At 42.6% G+C, this 18,783-nt stretch overlaps 2 long non-coding RNA genes across 2 annotated transcripts; both read right to left on the reverse strand.

Moving 5' to 3' along the window:
- Nucleotides 1-3,678: 3,678 nt before the first annotated feature.
- Nucleotides 3,679-4,173, reverse strand: LOC115197896 (uncharacterized). Its single transcript, XR_003879097.1, has 2 exons — nt 3,985-4,173; nt 3,679-3,878 (listed from the first exon to the last, which is right to left on the reverse strand). It is a non-coding gene; the product is annotated as an uncharacterized LOC115197896 (long non-coding RNA).
- Nucleotides 4,174-7,759: 3,586 nt separating this feature from the next.
- LOC115197898 (uncharacterized) lies at nt 7,760-8,272 on the reverse strand. Its single transcript, XR_003879098.1, has 3 exons — nt 8,215-8,272; nt 7,934-7,981; nt 7,760-7,841 (listed from the first exon to the last, which is right to left on the reverse strand). It is a non-coding gene; the product is annotated as an uncharacterized LOC115197898 (long non-coding RNA).
- Nucleotides 8,273-18,783: the final 10,511 nt, after the last annotated feature.

Consider the following 18,783-nt stretch of genomic DNA (forward strand, 5'->3'; position numbering starts at 1 on the left):
TTTGCAACATTTACATGTAAATCTGATAACTAGGATGTGTAGACTTTCCAATATACAATTTAAGTTGTCCTGTCTTCAGTAATAATGTCCCAGACAACAACTGATCTGACATCATATTCTTTAAGTACCAACGGACACTTTCAACTGGTTGAGAAAGGGGAAGTATTGTTCCATTCCCCAGCCTTTCTATGTTACTGTATTGTAAAGTCTCTCTCTGTGGTAAGAAAGAATTTTCAAAAGTCCATTCTACAGAGTGGATAGAGAGAGATTAGGTATTTATGGAGGGGGTCATAAACCTGTGGGGGAAGAGAGAGAAAGGGTGTTTTATGACCCTCACCCAACAGGGCAAAGTCATGACAAACTGAAGCAAGCAGTAGAATCAGATTTTTTTTAAACTGATACAAATACACCTTATGGAACAGCAGGACCTTGAAGCAACACAAACATAGGCACAGACACATGCATACACACACATGATAACATACACACACGTACACATGGATTTTGTGTTGTAGATATGTGGTAGTGGAGTAGGGGCCTGAGCGCACACACTTAACGTGTTGTGAAATCTGTTGTGATTGTATTGCCATGTATAAAAAAAATTGTATAGCTGGCTTAATTTAGCCAGACGACAGGAAGAGTGGTAGCGGCTAATGGGGACCCATAAATAAATACAAATACAAATATCCCGCCTCTCAAAGTGACACCATTGACTGGCATCAATATGCCTTCAAATAAATGGATATTAACAGTACAGCTGGTTTAACTTTCATCAAATTGTAATAATACCATTTGATGGGAGTTAAGTCACCTGTACTATAAAAATACATGTTGTAAATTAAAGGCATTTTTTCTAAATTGTGTAAAACAAGTGTAAATCAATTTGATTCTGAATCCAATATGGCTAACATGATGGCACTAAGACACCTTCACCTGCGTATAAATTATAGATGTGAAAAAAACATGGTTGTGTTTTGTTACACCTCGGGTAGGGGTATCTCAAAATGTTGGGGGCCTTGCTAGTAGCCTAAAGATATTTAAGGACCTTGAGCGTTCCCTCCAGTGGAAAACTGTTTTTTTGGAAAGGGGTTTATATAAAGTACCAGTCAAAAGTTTGGACACACCTACTCGTTCAAGGGTTTTTCTTAATTTTTACTATTTTCTACATTTTAGAATAATAATGCTGACGTCAAAGCTATGAAAAAACACATATGGAATCATGTAGTAACCAAAAAAGTATTAAACAAATCAAAATATATTTTATATTTGAGATTCTTCAAAGTAGCCACCCTTTGCCTTAATGACAGCTTTGCACAGTCTTGGCATTCTCTCAACCAGCTTTAAGAGGTAGTCACCTGTAAAACATTTAAATGAACAGGTGTGCTTTGTTAAAAGTTCATTTGTGGAATTTCTTAATGCTTTTGAGCCAATAAGTTGTGTTGTGACAAGGTAGGGGTGGTATACAGAAGATAGCCCTATTTGGTAAAAGACCAAGTCCATATTATGGCAAGAACAGCTCAAATAAGCAGTCCATCATTACTTTAATTCTTAGGGCTAGGCCCCTTTTTACTCCATTTCCGCCTGAATGACTTGCCCAAAGTAAACTGCCTGTTACTCAGGCCCTGAAGCCAGGATATGCATATAATTGGTACCATTGGAAAGAAAACACTTTGAAGTTTGTAGAAATGTTAAAATAATGTAGGAGAAGATAACACAATAGATATGGTAGGACAAAATGCAAAGAAAAACCAACCAGAGTTTTTTTTTGAGAGAGAGACCATCTTCTTAGAAAGGCAAGTGAAAGGTCATATTGAAAATTAGCTCCCTGGATGCAATTCCTATGGTTTCCACAGGGTGTCAGTCTATGATCAAGGGCTCATGCACCATGAAGACAGTATGCACCTGCTAATATCGGTTTCCTATTGAACATACTTCTTCCGTAAGAAATATAGTTTGATTACATTTGAGTCAATAGAAATGTATTTTGACTTGTTGAAACAAAGTTTAGGGGTAGATTTTCAGATTCCTTTTTCTGCATGTTGAACGAGTGGATTACTCAAGTCGATGGCTCCAACTAAACAGTAGCAGGATGCCTATCCCTAAGAAGTTTTAAGACATGAAGGTCAGTCAATGCGTAAAATTTCAAGAACTTTGAAAGTTTCTTCAAGTGCAGTCGTAAAAACCATCAAGCTGTCACGCGGAATGACGCTGGAGGGACAAAGCAGGTACGGGGAGTAAACATTTAAATAAATAACGGACATAAAATGAGACAAGCACAGCGTCAGCAAACAAATACAAAGACAAGAAACAATCAATGCAGCAGCAGGGAACAGAGCTAGGGAACTGACAATTATAGGGGAGGAAATTAACAGGAGATAAGTGAGTCCAGGTGAGTCCAATAATGCTGATGCAAGTGACGAGGGAAGGCAAGTGTGAGTGATGAATGGCAGGAACGTGTGATGCAGGGTAATCTGGCGCCCTCAAGTGCAAGGGGAAGGGAAGAGCAGGAGCAGACGTGACAATCGCTATGATGAAATTGGCTCTCATGAGGACTGCCACAGGAAAGGAAGACCAAGAGTTAGCCTCAGAAATTGCAACCCAAATAAATGCTTCACAGAGTTCAAGTAACAGACACATCTCAACATTAACCTTTCAGAGGAGACTGCGTGAATCAGGCCTTCATGATTGAATTGCTGCAAAGAATCCACTACTAAAGGACACCAATAATAAGAAGTGACTTGCTTGGGCCAAGAAACACGAGTAATGGACATTAGACAGGTGGAAATCTATCCTTTGGTCGGATGAGTCCAAATTTGATATTTTTCGTTCAAACCGCTGTGTCTTTGTGAGATGCAGAGTAGGTGACCGGATGATCTCAGCATGTGTGGTTCTCACCGTGAAGCATTGAAGAGGAGGTGTGATGGTGTGGGGGGCCTTTGCTGGTGACACTGTCTATGATTTATTTAGAATTCAAGGCACGCTTAACCAGCATGGTTACCACAGTATTTATTTAGATTTCAAGGCACACATAACCAGCATGGCTACCACAGCATTCTCCAGGGATACGCCATCCCATCTGGTTTGCACTTAGTGGGACTATCATTTGTTTTTCAACAGGGCAATTACCCAAAACACACCTCCAAGCTGTGTAAGGGCTATTTGACCAAGAAGGAGAGTGATGGAGTGCTGCATCAGATGACCTGGCCTCCACAATCACCCGACCTCAACCCAAATGAGATGGTTTGGGATGAGTTGGACCACAGAGTGAAGGAAAAGCAGCCAACAAGTGCTCAGCAGTCTTCAAGACTGTTGGAAAAACATTACTCACTAAGCTGGTTGAGAGAATGCCAAGTGTGCAAAGCTGTCATCAAGGCAAAGGGTGGCAATTTTGAATAATCAAAAATATATTTTGATTTGTTTCACACTGTTTTGGTTATTACATTTATTTATTCACTTTTAATTCACTAATCATACCTTTTTCGTATCTAAGGCTATAATCACTTCCTGAGTATTGAAGTGTGTAATACCAATGCAAAGTGTCCATTCTGTGTAAATAGTCTTCCAGACTAGAGTCACTACTAACATGGTAAAACGTTAAGAAAAACATTCTCAGTCTCAGAAGAAAAAGTCAATTTCTCAGCTGCCTCCATTCATTTTATTTTAAATGTAACATATTTGTTGACATCCAAATCAATAACATATGTAGGGTTGTGTTCTCTAAAAACACTGGTCTGAAAATGAGCTGGCTACACAACAACATACAGTCACTAGTTTGCACATTGATTTATTGATTGGTTGCTTAATTCATTTATCAGTTATTCATCGTGTTTGATTATGGAGTAAATCCAGAGTAAAAAGGGCATCCAGTCAGAGTTCTTCTGTTGAATGAAAGAAAAACACAAATAAAAAGATTCAGTCATGCGTTTATCACATCACTTAATATGGGTTCATATGTAGACCAGCAGTAGAGTAGACAGGACTCACCGATGGAGGCGGACAGGAAGTGGCAGCAGCCGAGCCAGGCCATCATTACCCTGTAAGGGCTAAGGTAGGTTACAGTCAGAGGGTGTGTCTCCATAGTCTAGAGTGGCTTCCTCTCTACTATCTCCATAGCCTACAGTGGCTTCCTGTCTACGATCTCCATAGTCTAGAGTGGCTTCATCTCCTCTCCACATTTCAATCAACTACAAAGCCTTCCTCCTCTCCACCCTTCCTCTCTTTCATTGCCCCTATCCTCATCTTCTTTTCTTCCACCCTCTTCTCCTTCATCTCCTCCTCTGCATCATGTTAACAGTACAATAGCTTCCCCTCCTCTCTATCATCTCAACATTCTACAGTAGCTTCCTAATTTCCTCCTCTCTTTCCTCTTCTTGTTTCATCTCCTCATCTCCTCTCCTTATCTCCTTTCCTTCCTCTCCTCATCTCATCTCTTTCCTCACCTTCCCCTCCTTATCTCTTACCCTCATCTCCTTCCTCTCCTCCTCTCCATTCTTTCCTTCATGGCTAAAGATTTAGGCAGGTTACCTGAGTGTTCTTGGGCACAGGGACTATGGTGGTCTGCTTGAAACATGTTGGTATTACAGACTCAGACAGGGAGAGGTTGAAAATGTCAGTGAAGACACTTGCCAGTTGGTCAGCGCATGCTCAGAGTACACGTCCTGGTAATCCATCTGGCCCTGTGGCCTTATGAATGTTGACCTGTTTACAGGTCTTACTCACATCAGCTGCGGAGAGCGTGATCACAGTCGTCCAGAACAGCTGATGCTCTCATGCATGTTTCAGTGTTACTTGCCTCGAAGCGAGCATAGAATTTATTTAGCTCGTCTGTTAGGCTTGTGTCACTAGACAGGTCTTGGCTGTGCTTCCTTTTGTAGTCTGTAATAGTTTGCAAGCCCGGCCACATAAGACGAGCGTCGGAGCCGGTGTAGTACAATTCGATCTTAGTCCTGTATTTGCCTGTTTGATGGTTCATCGGACGGCATAGCGGGATTTCTTATAAGCTTCCGGGTTAGAGTCCTTGAAAGCGGTGCTCTACCCTTTAGCTCAGTGCGAATGTTGCCTGTAATCCATGGCTTCTGGTTGGGATATGTACGTACAGTCACTGTGGGGACAACTTCCTCGATGCACTTTGATAAAGCCAGTGACTGTTGTGGTGTACTCCTCAATGCCATCGGAAGAATCCCGGAACATAGTCCAGTCTGTGCTAGCAAAACAGTCCTAAAGTTTAGCATCTGCTTCATCTGACCACTTTTTTACAAGCCAAGTCACTGGTGCTTCCTGCTTTAATTTTTGTTTGTAAGCAGGGATCAGGAGGATATAATTATGGTCAGATTTGCCAAATGGGGGGTGAGGGAGAGCTTGTATGCATCTCTGTGTGTGGAGTAAAGGTGGTCTCGAATTGTTTTCCCTCTGGTTGCACATTTAACAAGCTGATAGAAATTAGGTATAACTGATTTAAGTTTCCCTGCATTAAAGTCCCCGGCCACTAGGAGCACCGCCTTTGGGTGAGCATTTTCCTGTTTGCTTATGTCAGTATACAGCTCATTGAGCACAGTTTTAGTGCCAGCATTGGTCTGTGGTGGTATGTAGACAGCTCCGAAAAATACAGATGAAAACTCTCTAGGTAGATAGTGTGGTCTACAGCTTATCATGATATACTCTACCTGAGGCGAGCAAAACCTCGAGACTTCCTTAGATAAAGTGCCCCAGCTGTTGTTTACAAATATGCATAGGCCCCCACCCCGTGTTTAACCAGAGGCTGCTGTTCTATCCTGCCGGTAGAGTGTATAATCCGCCAGCTGTATGTTCTTAATGTCGTCGTTCAGCCACGACTCAGTGAAACATAAGATATTACAGTTTTTAATGTCCCGTTGGTAGGATATACGTGCTTTCAGTTCATCCCATTTCTTTTCCAGCGATTGAACGTTAGCTAGCAGGATGGAAGGCCAAGGCAGATTAGCCAGTCGTCACTTAATCCTCAAAAGGCACTTTTCTTCTCTAGCCAATGACGGGGATCTGGGCCTGGTCGGGTGTCTGTACTATATCCCTTCCATCCGACTCATTGTTGAAAATCTCTTCGTCTAATCTGAGGTGAGTACTCTCAGTTCTGATATCCAGAAGCTTTTTCGGTCATAAGAGACGGTAGCAGCAACATTATGTACAAAACAAGTTACGAACAACGCAAAAAAAATTATAAAATAGCATGGTTAGGTAAGATCCGATCAGACGGCAGCCATCCCATCCGGCACCGTCACTTCAATCTGCTGCTGAGACACAACATCAGCCCTGCTGCTGAGATAATGGAGGATAAGGAAAAGGATGAAAAGCAAGAAAGAGAGGTGGGGGAGTAATCAAAGAGAGGTGGGAGGAGTAATCAAAGACAGGTGGGAGGAGTAATCAAAGAGAGGTGGGAGGAGCAATCAAAGAGACGTGGGGGGAGTAATCAAAGAGAGTTGGGAGGAGCAATCAAAAAGGTGGGAGGAGCAATCAAAGAGAGGTGGGAGGAGCAATTCAAAGAGAGGAGAGGAGCAATCAAAAAGTTGAGAGGAGTAATCAAAGAGAGGTGGGAGGAGCAATTAAAAGAGAGGTTTGAGGAGTAATCAAAGAGAGGTGGGAGGAGCATTCAAAGAGAGGTGGGAGGAGTAATCAAAGAGGTGGGAAGAGCAATCAAAGAGAGGTGGGAGGAGAAATCAAAGAGAGATGGGAGGAGCAATCAAAGAGAGGTGGGGGGAGTAATCAAAGAGAGGTTGGAGGTTGGTTAAGTTAAGGGTTTAGGCATATCAGGGTTTAGGGACACAAACAACTCTTAGGTTAACTTCAGGCATTAATTCTGATTGGTCACATTAAGGTTAAAAACAGAAAAACGACTACACTGCTAAGTTTTGAGATGTATTAAGACTTGCCATGACAACTAAAAGTGGATGGATGGTGCTGTGGTCTGAACAGCATTAGTCTGTCATATAGACCTGGGTTCTAGCTCCAGGTACTTGTTTTGTTTGCACCCTAGTGGATGGTTTTGACGGAGCCTCCCGACCTCCTGAGGACTTTCAAAAATGTCAAATTCCAACTTGTATCTGGAGTGATCTCCCTGGATTTTTAACTTGTATCTGAAGTAATTTCCCTGGATTTAACTTGTATCTGGAGTGATTTACCTGGATTTAACTTGTATCTGGAGTGATCTCCCTGGATTTAACTTGTATCTGGAGTGATCTACCAGGATTTAACTTGTATCTGGAGTAATTTCCTTGGATTTACTTTGTATCTGGAGTGATCTCCCTGGATTTAACTTGTATCTGGAGTGATCTACCTGGATTTAACTTGTATCTGGAGTGATCTACCAGGATTTAACTTGTATGTGGAGTGATCTCCCTGGATTTAACTTGTATCTGGAGTGATCTCCCTGGATTTAACTTGTATCTGGAGGGATCTACCTGTATTTACCTTGTATCTGGAGAGATCTACCTGGATTTACCTTGGATCTGGAGGGATCTCGCTGTATATACCTTGCATCTGGAGTGATCTCCCTGGATTTACCTTGTATATGGAGTGATATACATGGATTTACCTTCGATATGCACACTATAGGGTGTGTGTGTGTGTGTGTGTGTGTGTGTGTGTGTGTGTGTGTGTGTGTGTGTGTGTGTGTGTGTGTGTGTGTGTGTGTGTGTGTGTGTGTGTGTGTGTGTGTGTGTGTGTGTGTGTGTGTGTGTGTGACCAGAGTGCCAGAGTTCCTTCCTGGGAACACTTTGTGTTAGTCAGCTGACTCTGAGGTCGTCCCTGACTGCAGGTCTGGCTGTCTGTGCGTCCATACAGTGCTTTCTGAAGAAAGACCACCCCATTTCCTATGAGAGAGAGCGAGAGAAGAGGGAGCATGAGAGACTCACGAGTCAACTCAACTAAGTAACCGATTGACACACAGAGTGTTGTTTCTTACCACATTCCAAATGCACCACACCGGCACCCTCACAGGTAGTCACCTTCTCTGTGGACGACAAAAATCTGATTGATACAAACACATCACATAGAGAAACATTTTCAGCATATTTCTATGTGTGTGTCTGTCTGTCTGTCTGTCTGTCTGTCTGTCTGTCTGTCTATGAGTGAGTGAGTGAGTGAGTGAGTGAGTGAGTGAGTGAGTGAGTGAGTGAGTGAGTGAGTGAGTGAGTGAGTGAGTGAGTGAGTGAGTGTGTGTGTGTGTGTGTGTGTGCTACTCACTGCTCTCCAGGCAGCCATAGGAAACATCCAGGAAGATATACAGTTGAAGTCAGAAGTTTACATCCACTTAGGTTGGAGTCATTAAAACTCGTTTTTCAACCACTCCACAAATTTCTTGTTAACAAACTATAGTTTAGACAAGTCGGTTAGGACATCTACTTTCTGCATGACACAAGTAATGTTTCCAATAATTGTTTACAGACAGTTTCTTCACTCATAATTCACTGTATCACAATTCCAGTGGGTCAGAAGTTTAAATACACTAAGTTGACTGTGCCTTTAAACAGCTTTGAAAATTTGAGAAAATGATGTCAACGCTTTAGAAGCTTCTGATAGGCTAATTGACATCATTTGAGTCAATTGGAGGTGTACCTGTGGATGTATTTCAAGGCATACCTTCAAACTCAGTGCCTCTTTTCTTGACATCAGGGGAAAATCAAAAGAAATCAGCCAAGACCTTAGAAAAAAAATGGTAGACTTCCACAAGTCTGGTTCATCCTTGGGATCAATTTCCAAATGCCTGAAGGTACCACATTCATCTGTACAAACAATAGCAAGCAAGTATAAACACCATGGGACCACGCAGCCGTCATACCGCTCAGGAAGGAGATGCGCTCTGTCTCCTAGAGATGAACGTACTTTGGTGCGAAAAGTGCAAATCAATCCCAGAACAACAGCAAAGCACCTTGTGAAGATGCTGGAGGAAACAGGTACAAAAGTATCTATATCCACAGTAAAACGAGTCCTATATCGACATAACCTGAAAGGTCGCTCAGTAAGAAGAAGCCACTGCTCCAAAACCGCCATAAAAAAAGCCAGACTACAGTTTGCAACTGCAAATGGGGACAAAGATCGTACTTTTTGGAGAAATGTCCTCTGGTCTGATGAAACAAAAATAGAACTGTTTGGCCATAATGACCATCATTATGTTTGGAGGAAAAAGGGGGATGCTTGCAAGCCGAAGAACACCATCCCAACCGTGAAGCACAGAGGTGGCAGGATCATGTTCTGGGGGTGCTTTGCTGCAGGAGGGGCTGGTGCACTTCCCAAAATAGATGGCATCATGAGGTGGGACAATTATGTGGGTATATTGAAGCAATATCTCAAGACATCAGTCAGGAAGTTAAAGCTTGGTCGCAAATGGGTCTTCCAAATGGACAATAACCCCAAGCATACTTCCAAAGTTGTGGCAAAATGGCTTAAGGACAACAAAGTCAAGGTATTGGAGTGGCCATCACAAAGCCCTGACCTCAATCCTATAGAACATTTGTGGGCAGAACTGAAAAAGTGTGTGCGAGCAAGGAGGCCTACAAACCTAACTCAGTTACACCAGCTCTGTCAGGAGGAATGGGCCAAAATTCACCAAAGTTATTGTAGGAAGCTTGTGGAAGGCTACCTGAAATATTTCACATTCACATTCTTAAAATAAAGTGGTGATCCTAACTGACCTAAGACAGGGAATTTTTACTAGAATTAATTGTCAGGAATTGTGAAAAACTGAGTTTAAATGTATTTGGCTAAGGTGTATGTAATCTTCCGACTTCAACTGTAAGTCAGGTGTGCAGAGTTACAGAGGTCACACACACTGCCGTAGGTCGCCACCTCCCACTTCCCATTTCCATCACACCTGGATGAGCAGTAGTAATGTCACACAACTAAAACACCTCCGACACTGTCCATACTTAGGTTTTAGAAAGCATGATGTTATTTCTCTCCATTTCCTCCCTCTCTGTGCTATCAGTTTTAGGACCACTTTCTTTTTCAGTGCAGCTCAGTTTTGCTGTGAAGCTGTTCTTGATAAGATTCCCATCTGGCTGAACCAATACAAGGAGTGGCATTCGGAGGGTATTCAGACCCCTTGACTTTTTCCACATTTTGTTACGCTACGGCCTTATTCTAATGTATTAAAATGTATTTTTTGTTCTTTAATCTACACACAATACCCCATAATGACAAAGCAAAACAGATTTTTCATATTTTTTTCAAGTTTATAAAGACAAAAAACCCGGAAATATCACATTTACATAAGTATTCAGACCATTTACTCAGTACTTTATTGACGCACCTTTGGCAGCGATTACAGCCTCGTATTCTTGGGTATTCTTGGGTATGATGCTACAAGCTTGGCACATATGTATTTGGGGAGTTTCTCCCATTCTTCTCTGCAGTTCTTCTCAAGCTCTGTCAGGTTGGATGGGGAGCATCACTGCACAGTTATTTTCAGGTCTCTCCAGAGATGTTAGATCGGTTTCAAGTCCGGGCTCTTGCTGGGCCACCCAAGGACATTCAGAGACTTGAAACAAAGCCACTCCTGCGTTGTCTTGGCTGTGTGCTTAGGGTCGTTGTCCTGTTGGAAGGTGAACCTTTGCCCCAGCTCTGGAGCAGGTTTTCATCAAGGATCTCTCTGTACTTTGCTACGTTCATCTTTCCCTCGATCCTGGCTAGTCTCTCAGTGCCTGCCTCTGAAAAACATCCCCACAGCATGATGCTGCCATCACCATGCTTCACCGTATGGATGGTGCCAAGTTTCAACCAGACATGATGCTTGGCATTCAGGCCAAAGAGTTCAATGTAGGTTTCATCAGACCAGAGAATATTGTTTATCATGGTCTGAGAGTATCTAAACATTATTTTAATATCTCCTAAGCAATTGCCTCTCTATGAACCACTGGCTACTTTTTCTATATCAACACACCTGCTGGTAACTCTGAACTGGTTAGGACAGCTCATGTGGTCTCCTAAATATCTGTCAACTAGGTTAGGACTCTTATGACTAAAGAGGTTTAATATCTAGCTTTTATTTCTACCAATAAGAGTAGGAGTAAAATGTAAAATGTCTCTATTCTCAGCGCTTACGACACATTTTCTACCCTGAGACGCTTTGTGGATACGGCCTGATTACTGTAAAACTGCTGGAAATATGCCAACAGGACACTGAAGTTAGGAAATAAACAATGTTGTAAACAGAACATTGCAAACATTATACACTCAGTGAGCTTGCTATTGACTGAAGTTGTGTGTGTGTGTGTGTGTGTGTGTGTGTGTGTGTGTGTGTGTGTCTGTGTGTGTGTCTGTGTGTGTGTCTGTGTCTGTGTCTGTGTCTGTGTCTGTGTGTGTGTGTGTGTCTGTGTGTGTGTGTATGTGTGTGTACAGACCTCTTAGACACACCGTTGAAGGCCTCTGTATCGGAGCAGGCTTTAGGGCTCTCAATAGTGCTGAGTTTAACCCCATACACACTGATCACACCGTCATCTACACAGACACATGCACACGCACACAAAACAGTGGGTTTAACACTTGCTAATCCATATGAGGCCAGTTTCCACAACTAAAAAGAACAGAATCTCCATTGAAAGTGCTTTTTAGTCCAGGACTTTTGTGTCCGGGAAACTGCCCTGTAAAAAAAAACTTGGTGCACAGGTGTAGATATACTAGGAGCTTAAGGTTCTGATGGAAAACTGGAGTTAATTTACCACACTGGAGTTACTTTACCGCATTGGAGTTACTTTACCGCACTGGAGTTACTTTACCGCACTGGAGTTACTTTACCACACTGGAGTTACTTTACCGCACTGGAGTTACTTTACCACACTGGAGTTACTTTACCACACTGGAGTTACTTTACCACACTGGAGTTACTTTACCGCACTGGAGTTACTTTACCGCACTGGAGTTACTTTACCACACTGGAGTTACTTTACCACACTGGAGTTACTTTACCGCACTGGAGTTACTTTACTGCACTGGAGTTACTTTACCGCACTGGAGTTACTTTACCGCACTGGAGTTACTTTACCGCACTGGAGTTACTTTACCACAATGGAGTTACTTTACCACACTGGAGTTACTTTACCGCACTGGAGTTACTTTACCACACTGGAGTTACTTTACTGCACTGGAGTTACTTTACCACACTGGAGTTACTTTACCACACTGGAGTTACTTTACCGCACTGGAGTTACTTTACCGCACTGGAGTTACTTTACCGCACTGGAGTTACTTTACCACAATGGAGTTACTTTACCACACTGGAGTTACTTTACCGCACTGGAGTTACTTTACCGCACTGTAGTTACTTTACCGCACTGTAGATACTTTACCGCACTGGAGGCTGGGATCCCCACACGTCAGGAACCTGCATTGAATATCTGACATTCCATAACTTGGAACAGGAAAAAAAAATCTTCTTTCGCCTTTTATTCTCTGACACCTGAGTGAGTGTTTTCAGCCTTGAGCTACATATACCATCCGTAATCACTGTAAGATGATTAGACTTACCCAGACAGAGGCTGGCCTGCAACACTGGAAGAACACACAAGAGAATATAGTCTTTATAAATGTGTCCTTTTGCTTATAAAAAAACTACACACACACATAGGAGGAGCAGCACCCCTGAAGCAGCGACCCTGGAGCAGCGCCCCTGGAGCAGCGCCCCTGGAGCAGCCCCCTGGAGCAGCCCCCCTGGTGCAGCCCCCCTGGAGCAGCCCCCCTGGAGCAGCGCCCCTGGAGCAGCGCCCCTGGAGCAGCCCCCCTGGTGCAGCCCCCCTGGAGCAGCCCCCCTGGTGCAGCCCCCCTGGAGCAGCGCCCCTGGAGCAGCGCCCCTGGTGCAGCCCCCCTGGAGCAGCCCCCCTGGAGCAGCTCCCCTGGAGCAGCCCCCCTGGAGCAGCGCCCCTGGTGCAGCACTCCTGGAACAGCCCCCCCTGGAGCACGTTAGAGGTTGAGAGGAGAAGAGAGTAAAACTAAGAGAAATTAGAAGAGTGGAGACTTACCGGCGATTAAAATTGATTGTCCAAGGAGCATTCTGTCTATTTTATCAGGGATCTCTATAGGAGAAACAGCTTCTGAGTGTCTGACTGTATTGAATGGTTTTGGCCATGTAGTGAGATATGAATAACAGTTGAACGCATGAGCAGTTACTGGAACATATTCCCTCTTTACTCTGTTGACCAATCCCCCCCAAACACACACACACACACCTTCAGTCAATATAGCATGAGGATGAAAGAAAGTACAAATTATTATAAAACGGGCGGGTCTAATCCTGGATGCCGATTGGTTGAAAGAGTATGTCAGATGTTATCTATTTCACAACTACCCAATCAAAATGTCTATTTACTGTTCTATCTGAGGAATCACTGTGAATCCACTGTCCCAACAGTCCAGCCATTCATAAATAAAATCTCCACCGTCCCATCAGCCCAGCCATTCATAAATAAAATCTCCACCGTCCTATCAGCCAGGCGATTCTTAAATATAATCTCCACTTTCCCATCAGCCCAGACAGGCAATTCATAAACATAATCTCCACTGTAAAAAAAACAAAAAACATCTACACCTTATTTCCACTCGCTTTTAGATGAAACTATGAGGAAACAAAGTGGTGATGAGGCTTATTTTGTGATTGTATATGAAGGGCAGAAAGAGAGGAGAGAGAGAGAGAGAGAGAGAGAGAGAGATTGACCAAGGACTGATCACCCTAATCCACAAAAGTGGAGACAAATTTTACCCCAATATCTACCGTGGGATATACGTCAACAGCAACCTTGGGAAAATCCTCTGCTTTATCATTAACAGCAGACTCGTACATTTCCTCAGTGAAAACATAGTACTGAGCTAATGTCAAATTGGCTTTTTACCAAGTCTCTGTATGTCAGATCACGTATTCACCCTGCAAACCCTAATTGACAAACAATCCAAAACAATGGCAAATTTTTCTCATGATTTGTTGATTTACAAAAAAGCTTTTGACTCAATTGAGCCTGAGTGTCTGCTATACAATTCAATGGAAAGTGGTTTTGTGGGAAAAACATATGACATTATAAAATCCATGTACCCAAAAAACAAATGTGCTGTTAAAATTGGCAAAAAACACACACATTTCTTTCCACAGGGCCGTGGGGTGAGACAGGGATGCAGCTTAAGCCCCACCCTCTTCAACATATATATCAACGAATTGGCGAGGGCACTAGAACAATCTGCAACACCCGGGCTCACCCTACTGGACTCAAAAGTCAAATGTCTACTGTTTGTTGATGATCTGGTGCTTCTGTCCCCAACCAAGGAGGGCCTACAGCAACACCTAGATCTTCTGCACAGATTCTGTCAGACCTGAGTTCTGACAGTAAATCTCAGTAAGACAAAAATAATGGTGTCCCAAAAAAGGTCCAGTTGCCAGGACCAGAAATACAAATTCCATTAGAGCACACAAAAAACTAAACATACCTCTGCCTAAACGCATAAACAAATCCAATTTTGATAAACTCCCATATATCTTGGGTGAAATACCACAGTGTGCAATCACAGCAGCAATATTTGTTAACTGTTGCCACAAGAAAAGGGCAACCAGTGAAGAGAAAACACAATATGTATGTTTATTTATTTTCCATTTTGTTCTTTAACTATTTGCACATCATTACAACACTGTATATAGACAAAATAGGACATTTGTAATGTCTTTATTTTTTTTTACTTTTGTGAGGGTAATGTTTACATTTTTTATTGTTTATGATCTATTTCACTTGTTTTGGCAGTGTAAACATATGTGTCCCATGCCAATAAAGCCCCTTGAATTGAATTGAGAGAGAGAGAAGAAATAATGTTTTAAGTGACAGCAACATCCTGAATTGTGAGTCCAAATCAAATTTTTATATTACAATTGAAATTACTAACTAAAATACAATAAACATCAAAAATGAAAGTAGAAAAAATAATAATCAACTGTTAAGCAGGCGAACCATGGCTGGGATGGTGGAGCATCACTTGCTAAGCAGGCGATCCATGGCTGGGATGGCAGAGCAACAGCAATCAGTCCTGCAGTGGATATTTCTGCCATGTGTCAAACACAGTCTTGGTCAAAATCTGTGGACTCGGTTGATGTTACAGCATAGTAACCACTCCCCCTACAACACCATTGAGGTTCATTGCAGGCTTTCACTTTGACGATTACAACCCTTTAGAAGTCTTTGTTTGTTCTGAAGGTTTTGCCATTTGAAAGGACAATAATTTCAAAATCAAACATTCAGGGGAGGAGTCAATAGTCCCTCAGGGGAGGAGCAATGTTCCAGACAATATTTGGGGATTTTGATTGAAATTCTTCTTTAACAAAACAACTCTGTCTCATATATACTGTCACATGATATTTACTCTGATGGTGAGGTTTTGCACTGTAGTGGTTGGTCTGTAACTGATCAGATCTGAACAGCATAAAGAGAGGACTTGGTGTATTTTAATACATTTGAATACACATATAGGACTACATACACACAACTAAGGACACCAAGACTCTTACCTGTCCCCCCTTCCACCACCACCAAGACTCTTACCTGTCCCCCCTTCCACCACCACCAAGACTCTTACCTGGCCCCCCTTCCACCACCACCAAGACTCTTACCTGGCCCCCCTTCTACCACCAAGACTCTTACCTGGCCCAAACCCTCCACCAACAAGTCTCTTACCTGCCCCCCCTTCTACCACCAAGACTCTTACCTGGCCCAAACCCTCCACCAACAAGACTCTTACCTGCCCCCCCTCCACCAACAAGCCTCTTACCTGCCCCCCCCCCCCTTCCACCACCAAGACAATTAGCTGTCGACACCTTCCACCACCAAGACTCTTACCTGTATCCCACCCCTTCCACCACCAAGACTCTCACCTGTCCCCCAACCCTCCACCAACAAGACTGCTACCTGTCCCCCCCTTCCACCACCAAGACTCTAGCTGTTCCCCCCTTTCACCACCAAGACTCTAGCTGTCCCCCCCCTCCACCACCACCAAGACGCTTACCTGTCCCCCCCTTCCACCACCAAGACTCTTACCTGTCTCCCACCCCTTCCATCACCAAGACTCACCTGTCCCTCCCCCTCCATCACCAACACTCTTACCTGTCCCCCCCACCACCAAGACTCTTACCTGTCCCCCCCAACACCAAGACTCTTACCTGTCCCCCCCTTCCACCACAAAGACTCTTAATTGCCTACCGTTTGTAAGCTGTTAATGTCTTAACGACCGTTCCACTGGTGCATGTTCATTAAATGTTTATGGTTCAATGAACAAGCATGGGAAACAGGTTTAAACACTTTACAATGAAGATCTGTGAAGTTGTTTGGAATTTTACAAATGATCTTTAAAAGACAGGGTCCTGAAAAAGGGACGTTTCTTTTTTTGCTGAGTTTAGTAGATGGATGTAGTAGATAGATATAGTAGATGGATGAAATTTTACAACATGATGTCACAATCAGAACTCAATCTGAACGCCTGGGAACATTTTCGCGCTAGGAATATTTGTACACTAGTTAGGATGTTTTAATTTTTGATAGGATGTTTCCAAATGTGATTTTTGCAATTCATTTCTAATTCCATTTATTTGCTACGTTTGTATAATGTCATGAAAATGTCAAATATCAGGTAAGAATGTTTCTCTTTTTTTAATATTATTACATTTTTTACAATGGTTTATTTTTCAGTAATGTTTCAGTAGTGCTAATGTTTTTCCTGCTGTATACAGTCACCATAATGTAGAAAACACTTCAGAATGTGTACATAATGTATATATAATGCAACACCTCTACACAAAAAGACCAACTTAATAACCACCACTATGTCTAATTTTATTATTGATTAGTTCATATGTACATTGTGCCAATACGATGTTGTAAATGTAAATGACAAAAAAATGAATAAAAGCTGACATCATAAACAAATTCAAGTAGGTATGCCTTATTTCATACTAGTTTGACTGAGACAGCAGTAAAGGTATAGTGAGGTAATCAGGCACACATTGTGTCTGGATATCTTACAAGTGTAGATGGATCTGGACAGTGAAACCATTTTAAACCATAATTAGTGAGTGTGGATGAGATTAAAAAATGATTGTTGTCTATCAACAATGACAAGCCACCGGGGTCTGGCAATTTGGATGGAAAATTGCTGAGGATAATAGTGAACGATATTGCCGCTCTTATTTGCCATATCTTCAATTTAAACCTACTAGGAAGTGTGCCCTCAGGCCTGGAGGGAAGCAAGGTCATTCCGCTACCTAAGAATAGTAAAGCCCCTTTATTGGCTCAAATAGCCGACCAATCAGCCTGTTATCAAATCTTGGTAAAGTTTTGGAAAAAATTGTGTTTGACAAGATACAATGCTATTTTACAGTATTTTACAAATTGACAACAGACTTTCAGCACACTTATTGGGAAGGACATTCAACAAGCACAGCACTTACTCAAATTAATGATTGGCCGAGAGAAATTGATGATGCGGCTTTTGACATTATCGATCATAGTCTGCTGATGGATAAACGTATGTGTTATGGCTTTACATCCCCTGCTATATTGTGGATAAAGAGTTACCTGTCCAACAAAACACAGAGGGTGTTCTTTAACGGAAGCTTCTCCAACATAATCCAGGTAGAATCAGGAATTCCCCAGGGCAGCTGTCTAGGCCCCTTACCTCTTTCAATCTTTACTAAGGCCATGCCACTGGCTTAGAGTAAAACCAGCGTGTCTATGTATGCGGATGACTCAACACTATACACGTCAGCTACTACAGTAACTGAAATTACTGCAACACTGAACAAAGAGCTGTAGCTAGTTTCAGAGTGGGTGGCAAGGAGTAAGTTAGTCCTAAATATTTCAAATCATTCACTAAACCTCAACTAAATCTTGTAACCTCTCTGGGCTAGGTGAGACGTGACCGTCCCACCTGCGGGACACACTATTCAACAGCCAGTGAAATAGCATGGCGCGAAATACAAAACAGCAAAAATCTCATAATTTCATTTTCTCAAACAATCAACTATTTTACACCATTTTAAAGATTAGACTCTCATTAATCTAACCACATTGTCCAATTTCAAAAAGGCTTTACGGCGAAAGCATAAAATTAGATTATGTTAGGACATAAACTTCACAAGAAAATCCACACAGCCATTTTCCAAGCAAGGACATGCATCACAAAAACCAAAAGTACAGCTAAAATATTCACTAACCTTGATCTTCATCAGATGGCACTCATAGGTCTGTACCCAAACAATTTGAACTTCTACTTCTAAAAATCCATCTCTCCAAAAACAAGTCTCTCACCGTTGCCGCCTGCTATAGACCCCCCTCGGCCCCTAGCTGTGCTCTGGACACCATATGTGAACTGATTGCCCCCCGTCTATCTTCAGAGCTCGTGCTACTAGGCGACCTAAACTGGGACATGCTTAACACCCCAGCCATTCTACAATCCAAGCTTGATGCCCTCAATCTCACACAAATTATTAATGAACCCACCAGGTACAACCCCAAAGCCGCAAACTCTGGCACCCTCATAGATATCATCCTAACCAATGTGCCCTCTAATTACACCTCTGCTGTTTTCAACCAAGATCTCAGCGATCACTGCCTCATTGCCTGCACCCGTAATGGGTCAGCGGTCAAACGACCTCCACTCATCACTGTCAAACGCTCCCTGAAACATTTCAACGAGCAAGCCTTTCTAATCGACCTGGCCCTGGTATCCTGGAAGGATATTGACCTCATCCCGTCAGTAGAGGATGCCTGGTTATATTTTAAAAATGCCTTCCTCTCG

This window comes from Salmo trutta, chromosome 8 (genome assembly GCF_901001165.1).
Source record: "Salmo trutta chromosome 8, fSalTru1.1, whole genome shotgun sequence".
NCBI lineage: Eukaryota > Metazoa > Chordata > Actinopteri > Salmoniformes > Salmonidae > Salmo > Salmo trutta.